Source organism: Chenopodium album, chromosome 6, assembly GCF_948465745.1.
Source record: "Chenopodium album chromosome 6, dcCheAlbu1.1, whole genome shotgun sequence".
Lineage (NCBI taxonomy): Eukaryota > Viridiplantae > Streptophyta > Magnoliopsida > Caryophyllales > Amaranthaceae > Chenopodium > Chenopodium album.
The window spans coordinates 40,299,708-40,308,822 of record NC_137839.1 but is presented as its reverse complement, the minus strand read 5'-3'; the positions used below and the strand labels follow the sequence as shown (position 1 = coordinate 40,308,822).

General features: G+C 41.6%; 1 non-coding gene across 1 annotated transcript; it reads left to right on the top strand.

The window, feature by feature from the left end:
- The first annotated feature begins 1,417 nt into the window (after positions 1–1,417).
- Positions 1,418–1,523, top strand: LOC145637458 (small nucleolar RNA R71). Its single transcript, XR_014114240.1, has one exon. It is a non-coding gene; the product is annotated as a small nucleolar RNA R71 (small nucleolar RNA).
- Positions 1,524–9,115: the final 7,592 nt, after the last annotated feature.

Below are 9,115 nucleotides of genomic sequence, written 5' to 3'. Positions count from 1 at the left end.
TATTTCAGCCTTAATTTGGAGGTTATAAGCCACCATTTTCTCTTTGATGTATCTAGTTAAATAAGGCTTCTTTTATTAATGTATCTAGACAACAAAAATCTGATTTGTACTTAGCTTTAGCTTAGGCGTGTAACAAGTGAGCTAAACAGCCACTTAAATTAGCTTGTACTTAAGGATGCTTGTTTACTATAAATAGCAAGCAAATGTGAATGAAAAAATCAGATTATTCGAACAAACAAACTTTGTGTTTTACACTCGTTTCTTGGATTAGAAACAAACCAGAAATTCTTGGAATTGGAATTTCAATTCCTTTGCTTAGTTAACTAGCTTAGACTACTAGTTGGCTTGTGATCTTAGGAACCCATTTCGTTTCTTAGTGGTGTGACTGTAGCTAAGAAGCTATTTGGTTCATTAGTCTTACTTATCTTGGTTCATCCCTTGTATATTTCGGGTTGATACTCCAAATATACAACACTTGTCCTCGTTAACACTCTCTTCTCCTCCCTTCGTTTCCTCACTATCCCCCTCATTTGGACCTTCATAGTAAGTTCCCGAACTCAATGTGATTGCCATGCATGTATCGGGTTTTGAGTTATGAGAAGGGTTAAGTTGTGGTTGTCCGGGTAGAGTAGATGGTGAATTGAAAGGAGTTCTCTCGACCAATTGAGCTAGTTGTGAATCAACCATCTTGTTGTGAGCTCTTATTTCTTGCATTTGTTGCCCAAAAGTTTGCATTTGTGAATGCATGGCTTGAAGGAGTTGAGTTTGTGTTAGCTCCGGTTGAGGTGCTTGTTCTTGATTTCTTTGAGGCACTTGGGTTTCATTGTTGTAATGGTTGTTCCTTGGGTAGCTCCCTCTTGGGTTTTGGTGTTGAGATGGAGGTGGATTTTGGTATTGAGGGTTGGAATTGTAGAAAGGTTGAGCTTGTTAGTTCCATTGTTGAGGTTGAGATGCAAACCGGTGGTGGTTGTCTCCAAGCTACTCCACCACAACTTCCTTTAAATCCTTCTTGCCTTGTGTTGTACGCCGCTACATGCTCGGGGTTAAACCTCCACAATAAGATGTATCATGGTTCGTTCCTCCACAATTTAGACAAGAGAAAGAGTTAACTTGAGAGGATCTTGCTCCACCAGTTGCACTTGCACTCACACTCGTGTTCAACTTGGAAATCCCTTTTATTAGTTGATCAATTTGATGTTGCAATTGATCAACCTTCTCCAACTCATAAATTCCACCTCTCTTTGGTGCATTCCTTCTTCTACACCCCAAGAGTACTTCTTTGCTACCTCTTCGATTGTTGCTTCAACTTGATTTTGGGGGATTTTTATTAATTGTCCACCCGCCCCCGCATCCAAGTTGGCTCTTGACATGGGCTCCAATCCGTCATAGAAAAACCGCATGAGGAACCCTTGATTGTACTCATGGTGAGGACACGCTTGCACCAACTCTTTGAATCATTCCCAAGCTTCACCAAGACTTTCATCGGCTTCTTGCTCAAATGATGCGATCTTCCTTCTTATTTTGGCGGTCTTCTCCTCGGAGATAAACCGCTTCAAGAACGCCTTTACCACCTCCCTCCATGTTGTGAGAGAGTTAGGCTTCACTTGCTTTAGCCATTTCTTTGCTCTTCCGGTGAGAGTTGCCGAAAGAGATGCAAACGAATGTAGTCTTGGCTCATTTCATTGGTTTGCATCATCATGCACAACTCAAGGAATCGGTCCAAATGTTCAATGGGGTCCTCACTTGCACTTCCGGAAAATTGCTCCGATTGGACCATTCTAGTATATTGGGGATGGATTGAGAAGTTGGTTTCCGTGACGGGTAGCAAAATCCCTCCTGTGAGCTCATAATCTTCCGGATTTCCAAACTCACGAAACAAAACTCATTTTCTTGTCCCGCCATTGATCCACTTTGCGAATTTGAACAGAAAGAATCACTCTAACTATCAAATATAGCACCAAGACCACTTCCCTCTTCTTGATAAAGCCTACGGACTTGTCTCAAAGTTCGGTCGATCTCGTGGTCAATTTGATGTGTAGGTGGTCCTTGAGACCTCCTAAGGATTCACCAAAGCTAAGCAAACAATTAGCAATGACAAGGATGATAAAACAAACAAAACAAAAAGAAAAGCAAGTAAAACGACTCTAATAAAAGCAAAAGTAGACGCTAAACAAACCGCTTCCCCGGCAACGGCGCCAAAATTTAATCGAGGCTAGATAGGTCGTTAAACTACTACCCTAATCAAATTAATCATTTACATTCCTAAACTACCCTAATACAAGTACAGGTGTAAACACTCAAACCACTAAGGAAGCTCACTCGTCCAACATCAATATTCACTAATGCAAGAGTAAAAAAAAGGGAAAGTTTTTGTTGGTTTTTGAATAAAGAGCACTAAAACTACAAATAAGCAAAGATAATGATGATTAAAATCAAGAGAGAACGACGCTAGAGATACGGGGGTGTCAAACATGATTAGAAAGAGGGGAACAATAATGGTTATCATGATGATCATGCCAAAGAACACAAGATTCTACCTAAACCATTTATTCTCATGCAATAGTCTAGGCAAATCAATGAAAAAGGTCTATACTAATTAGGGTCATTTTCATGCATCCTATTAGTTACAATCAAATCAAGAGAATAAAGAAGCACAATCCATAAAACTCCACTTTAATAACTCATTCTCATGCAATCATTCAAATAGAGATGATCTTAATCTAGTTCAAATCACTTTCATGCATTTAAAGTAGAAAACATCAAATAAAGTGCTACAATAATCTCAAGCTATCAAAAATCATATCTTTCATCAATTTATGGCATGAGTTCAATCTAACCATCATTATTCATCCAATATCAACACATATTTTCCACCCCCTTCCCCCTAGCTAAGAAATTAGCCTAGAGAAGGGAGATTAAACATAATATCAAATAGAAATAAACTCAACAAACACAAAACAAAACATGATTAAGAACAATGAAATCAATAATAACTAGATGAACTAATAAGATTAATGAAAATAAGCAACAATAAAGCAAATAAATAAGGAAAAATTGATGGGAATAATCCCACCTTTTGAGCGTCGGAGATTAATAATCCCACCTTTGGGATATTTTTAAATAATCCCACCTTTGTACCTAATCCACTCCTAACAGTCCCAACCGGTCATGTGACTTGTTATTACAAGTTACCAGACACGTGTTGGTCTGTGATTGGTCGAAAAAAATAAAAAAAAAAATAAAATTTATTTTTTTAAAAAAACAATTTTTTTAGGAAAAACACAATAATTGAATAATTAAAAAAAACCACCCACCATCCCCGACCAGGCAACCACCCTCCCCGCCACCTGATCCCGCCATCATTGCCGCCAAAGTGCCTTGCCCCATGACGCCGACCGCCCAGATCAACTTCCCTAGCGCCGACGCCCCCTCTCCTCCTCCCTCGAACCACCAGCTTCCCTTCCACCGTCACGAAAACCCTAGAAAACCAACCATCCCACAACCCTCGATTTCCAGCCTCCTTTCTCCGCCTTGATCCCGGCTCCCCTCCTTTTCCCCCGCTTCGATCCTCTCCCCCCTTCCTCCGTCCCTATCCCGACCTCCCTCCTCTTTCCCCCACCTCGATTCAGTCAATTTGGTGGGATTTTCGACTTATTGAAGGTGGAATTGGGTTTGGTGGGTTTTTGATTTTTCAAAGGTGGTTTCGGGTCTGGGGGGCGTGGCTTCTGGCTGGGGTTAGGTTGGCTGGGGTGGGTTGCGGTGGTTTCGCGTTTTGGTGGTGGTGGTTTCGCGCCTGGGTGGTAGTGGTTTCGGGTTGCAGTGGTTTCGCATCTGGGTGGCGGTGGTTTCTGGTCTAGGTTTGGATGGTGATGGCCTGGTGGGGATGGCGTGGCTGTGGTGTTGGTTTTCTTTCTTTTTTTTTTTTTTTTTTTTTTGTTTTTACTTTTTAATTATTTTTACTTTTAATTTTGGACAAATCAAATTGTGACATGTGTAAAATAAACTTTAAAAAAAAAAATTACCTCTTCAACCGGTTACTAGTCACCCGGGACTGTTAGGAGCAGATAAGGTACAAAGGTGAGATTATTTAAAAATATCCCAAAGGTGGGATTATTAATCTCCGACGCTCAAAAGGTGGGATTATTCCCATCAATTTTTCCAATAAATAAAGCTAAAAGAAAGGATTAAAGGTTACTAAAGAGAGGATTAATGAAAAATGAAAACTTGAAGTGTTGCTTGATTGAAGATTAAACTTGACCAAAGTTGAATACAATAAAGGAAACTTGAGTAATAATCCACTTTTCCCCTCTAAAATTAGGGATAAATGTTGATAAGATAAAAGATAATTACAAACTTGAATAAGGGGCTATTTATATGCATCACAAAAGACACAAATAAAACACCAAGGAGAGCCCTCTAGCAAGCAGCCATGCCTTCTCTAATCTGGGTACGGAGTTACTTAACTCAACAACCCGCGCCCGCGGTCTAGAAATAGGGGAAAAGAAGGAGCTCGATACGCCGCGCCCGCGGCTTCAGGTGCCGCGCCCGCGGGTCAAGGAGGAGAGACCTCTTCCAGGGCGCGGCACGGCATCTCCGAGTTCCTGGTCGTTTTTCAGCATTAAGCGCCGCGCCTGTGGCCCTTGGCTCCGCGCCCGCGACTCTTGCATGGCCATTACATCCTCCTTGAGCATCTCATTTCCCTTCCATAGCTTGACATGCATCCATAGGTTCATCCAAAAGGCCCAACAACCTACAAAACAACGAAGAAACACTAAGAAAACCAAAGAAAAAGGGGAAAAAGGAAAGGAAACACGAGAAGAGATAAGAGAAAACAAAAACTAAGGTAAAATGCTTAGAAAAGGCCCAAACAAGTGCAAATAAGGGGAGAATCCTTAGAGAAAAAGGATAAAAGAATGGCATAAATGCCACTCATCAGTGAGACATACGGTTTGAATTCTTTCTTTTTCTTTTTGTGCGGCTGATCTGGTTGGTTCCTCAACCGCCCAAGCTTCTTTTCTCTTTTTGCTCTCTTTAGCTTCCTGAGCCGGCTGAGCAGACCAACTCTCTTTTTGCTTGTCGGACTTCTTGGAGTCCGACTGATGGCTGGACGAGCAGAGGTCGGTAGCCTGAATAAGATCTCTGCCTCTATCAACACCTCTTGAAGGGTGAATACCCTCTTTCAGACCAGGTCGAACTTAAAGGTCGACCCGTCCTTTAGACCCTTAAAGAAGTCTGTATAGGCTACCTCTTCAGATAAACCCTAGATTTTAATTCTCACAAGGTTAAACCGCCTGACATAAGAGCAAAGCCCTTCTCTATCTCCCTACCGGATGGTGCTCAAGTCGAGACTTGTCTTTTAGGCAAGGATGTTCATTGAGAAGTTGGAGGCAAACAAGAAGGCAATCTTTCTGAAGCTGTCGATGCATTCGGCTAGCAGATTGCCAAACCATTGTTGGGCAATTCCCTTTAAAGTAGCCGGGAAGCACCGGCACCACATAGCATCCTCCAGCCCCTGTATGTGCATAAGGTTGGAGTAGGCCATGAGGTAGTCCTCCGGGTTGGTGGTACCATCATAAACACCCACCAACACATTCTTAACCTTGGCCGGCTGTGCGGCCTTGGTTATCTCCTTGCTGAACGCAAAAGTTTGTTCACCAAGTTTGAGCAGATGAAGTTGCTAGTCCAAAGGTTGAACATTGTATGTCGCCTGACCTCCAAAGAGGGTCGGCTGCATGAAGTGAGGAGAATACATACCGTAGACCATAGGGGCTACATACGGTGCATTCCCAATCATTTGAGGGCCAGAGTGGACGATATTACCGCTTGTATGGCTCTCTTGAAAGGATTGAATATTCCATGTTGATGTATTCTTGAAGCTGTTTGGAAAGCTCGAGGTGGAGGCTGACTCAGATAATTGCTGACTTCTCCTGCGAGTAATGATTTCCCGAGCGTCAGCTGTTAATTTTTTGTTACCCATCGGCTGATCCTCCCGACGGGGGTTTCTTGGAATCTTCTGGGAAAGAAGAATCTTGGACCAGTCAAGGATCCCGACTGCCTTGTCCTTTGGATGTAGAGTTGGCTACCTGTCCTTGACTGACTTTCTCCTCTTTGGAGGTGTCTTCCTTATCGACTGACCCTTGCTTGGGCCAGCCTTGCTTTTGGTGATCAGATCCTTGATTTCACCCTTGAAACTAGTCATGAATTTCATGAGTTCGTCCCGAGTGACTAGGGCGATTCTGTTTGCCGTTTGGGTTTCCCCTTTCGGCTAGCTAGGGAGCCTGCTTGTACCCGCCCTGGCTTGCACCCCGCTCTAGAGTGTCTCTAGGATGGATGCGCTTGGTTATTAGAGAGCCATCTTTGGCAATGTATGTTTCGACCTCCAGCTGATTAACCCTGTGGTCAGGAGGTGGTATAGACTCTTGAACCATCCTTGAGGTACTCTCCCCACAGACGGCGCCAAATGTTTTGTGAGTTACAGCTTGAGGACTGATCTGACTGCGCCTGTACCTGCAAAACAACGGAGACTCTGGGTGTTTTGAACTCCGCCTCCGACGGTCAAGTTAGAACTTGAATATGAGTAGGAGAAAGTGCGAATTATAAAGTGAGATTGTTGTATATTTGGAGTAACACTCGAAATACACAAGGGATAAACCAAGGGATAGATAAGGCTAAAGAACCAAAGGCTTCTTAGATAAAGTCACACCACTAAGAAACGTTTTGGTTCCTAAGATCACAAGCCAACTAGTAGCCTAAGCTAGCTAACTAAGCAAAGGAAACGAAATTCCAAATCCAAGAATTTCAGGTTTTGTTTCTAATCCAAGAAACGAATGTAAGACAAGTTTTTTTGTTTGAATAATCTGATTTTCTCATTCACATTTGCTTGTTATTTATAGTAAACAAGCATCCTAAATACAAGCTAAATCAAGTGACTTTTCAGCTCACTTGTACACGCCTAAACTAAGCATCAAAGTCAGCTTTAGTGTCTAGATACATCAATTAAAGGAAGCTTTGTTTAACTAGATACATAAGCTTAAAAAGTGGCGGCCATAACCTCCTCAATTAAGCCTCATCAAATCTGAAATAAAGGAGTGTAACTCCCCTAGAATCACGTCCAATAAGGCAGCAAGTAAGAGCATAACCTTCCCTAGAATCACGCCTCAACCAAGCAGCAAGTAAGAAGCAAAACAGCCCCTTAATTCACGCCCAATTCAAACAGCAAAAAGAAGTGTAACTCCTCCTTGATTCAAGCCTTGGATCAAGCTTGAATGTATGTAGACAAGAGTGTATTTGGACGCCTTTTGATGCTCAATGCTGGCAGCAAGAAACGCCCATATGAATGCCCACTTGATGGCTTATAATTCCTGCATTGATGCTGCTTGTAACACCCATTTGAAGCCTTGAGATTCCTCCAAAAGAATTTCGGATTCTATGTTGTTTTCCATGCTTAAATGGCTGCCTTCTTCATGTATCTTGTACTTGAACTTTATGTGAATGTAACATTACATTTTGAACTTTAGCAAACTAAAGAAAACTAAAGAAAAATGCAACTAATAATGCAACTAATTTGCAAACTTAAAATAAGACTAAAGTTTACAATTTATTCAAAGCATAAAATGAACTAGAATGAACTAGTTAATAAGAACAACAAGAAACTCAAAAGATTGAATATCTTGCTGCACATGGATAGAACGCATAGCACCAATGCATGATGCTACGTCTTGAACTAAAGAAACGTCCATAACCAAGTTGTTAGGCTTGGCTACAACATTCCCCCCTTCTTGAAAAGAGTTTGCCCTCAAACTCGGCAACTCTTCAAACTCATCATAGTAAGGTGATAAATCAGCCACATTAAAGGTGCTAGAAACACCATAGTCTCCGGGCAACTCAACTTTGTAAGCGTTATCATTCACCTTTTCAACAATAACAAATGGACCATCACTACGAGGACTAACCTTGGACCGTCTTTTGGAAGGAAATCTTTCCTTTCGAAGATGAATCCAAACTAAGTCACCGGGCTGAAACTGGACCTCCTTTCTTTTCTTGTCATAGTATGCCTTTGTCTTTGCATTAGCTTGTTCAATTTTGGAACGAACTTGCTCATGCATAGACTTGATTTCTTTTGCACGCACCTCGGCATCATTGCTGAACTTGTTTGGTGAGGGAATGGGAGTGAGATCAATAGGAGTGCACGGATTGAATCCATACACCACTTCAAAAGGACTCAAACCTGTTGTCTTGCTGGGTACACGATTGTAAGCAAACTCCGCATGAGGAAGCATCTCTGCCCATTGCTTGGGACGTTTAGTAGCCAAAGACCGCAACAAGGATCCCAAAGTTCTATTAGTCACTTCGGTTTGACCATCTGTTTGAGGATGACTTGAAGTGCTAAAGTTCAATTTCGTGCCCATCTTTCTCCATAATGTAAGCCAAAAATGACTTAGAAATTTTGGATCACGATCACTCACCATGGATTTAGGTACACCATGCAAACGAACAATCTCATTGAAGAACAAGTTAGCAACATGAGTAGCATCATAAGTTGTATGACAAGAAATAAAATGAGCCATTTTAGAAAAACGGTCCACAACAACCATAATGGAATCTTTCTTTCGTTGGGTCATAGGAAGTCCCACAACGAAATCAAGACTAACATCTTCCCATGGAGCTTGCGGAATAGGTAAGGGCAAAAGATAGCCTTGTGGAAGACTATGACTCTTGGCCTTTTGACATATCACACATCTCTTCACAATGAACTCCACATCACAAACCAATCTAGGCCAATGAAAGTACTCTTGGACAAGAAGAGTAGTCTTCTCTATGCCAAAGTGTCCCGCCATTCCTCCTTCATGAAACTCTTTGATAAGAGATTCTCTTAGGCTTGATCTTGGAACGCACAACCTGTTTCCTTTGAACAAATAGCCATCTAAAATGTAATAATCTTTGTAAGCATGATTAGAACATTTTAGAAATAAATCACCAAAGTCATGATCATTTTTGTAACTTGCTTTCACATCTTCAACACTAATCACTCTTGCCTTGAAAGAATTCAAGAGTGTGTATCTCCTTGAAAGTGCATCAGCTCCTTTGTTCATGGCGCCTCTCCTATGCTTGATCA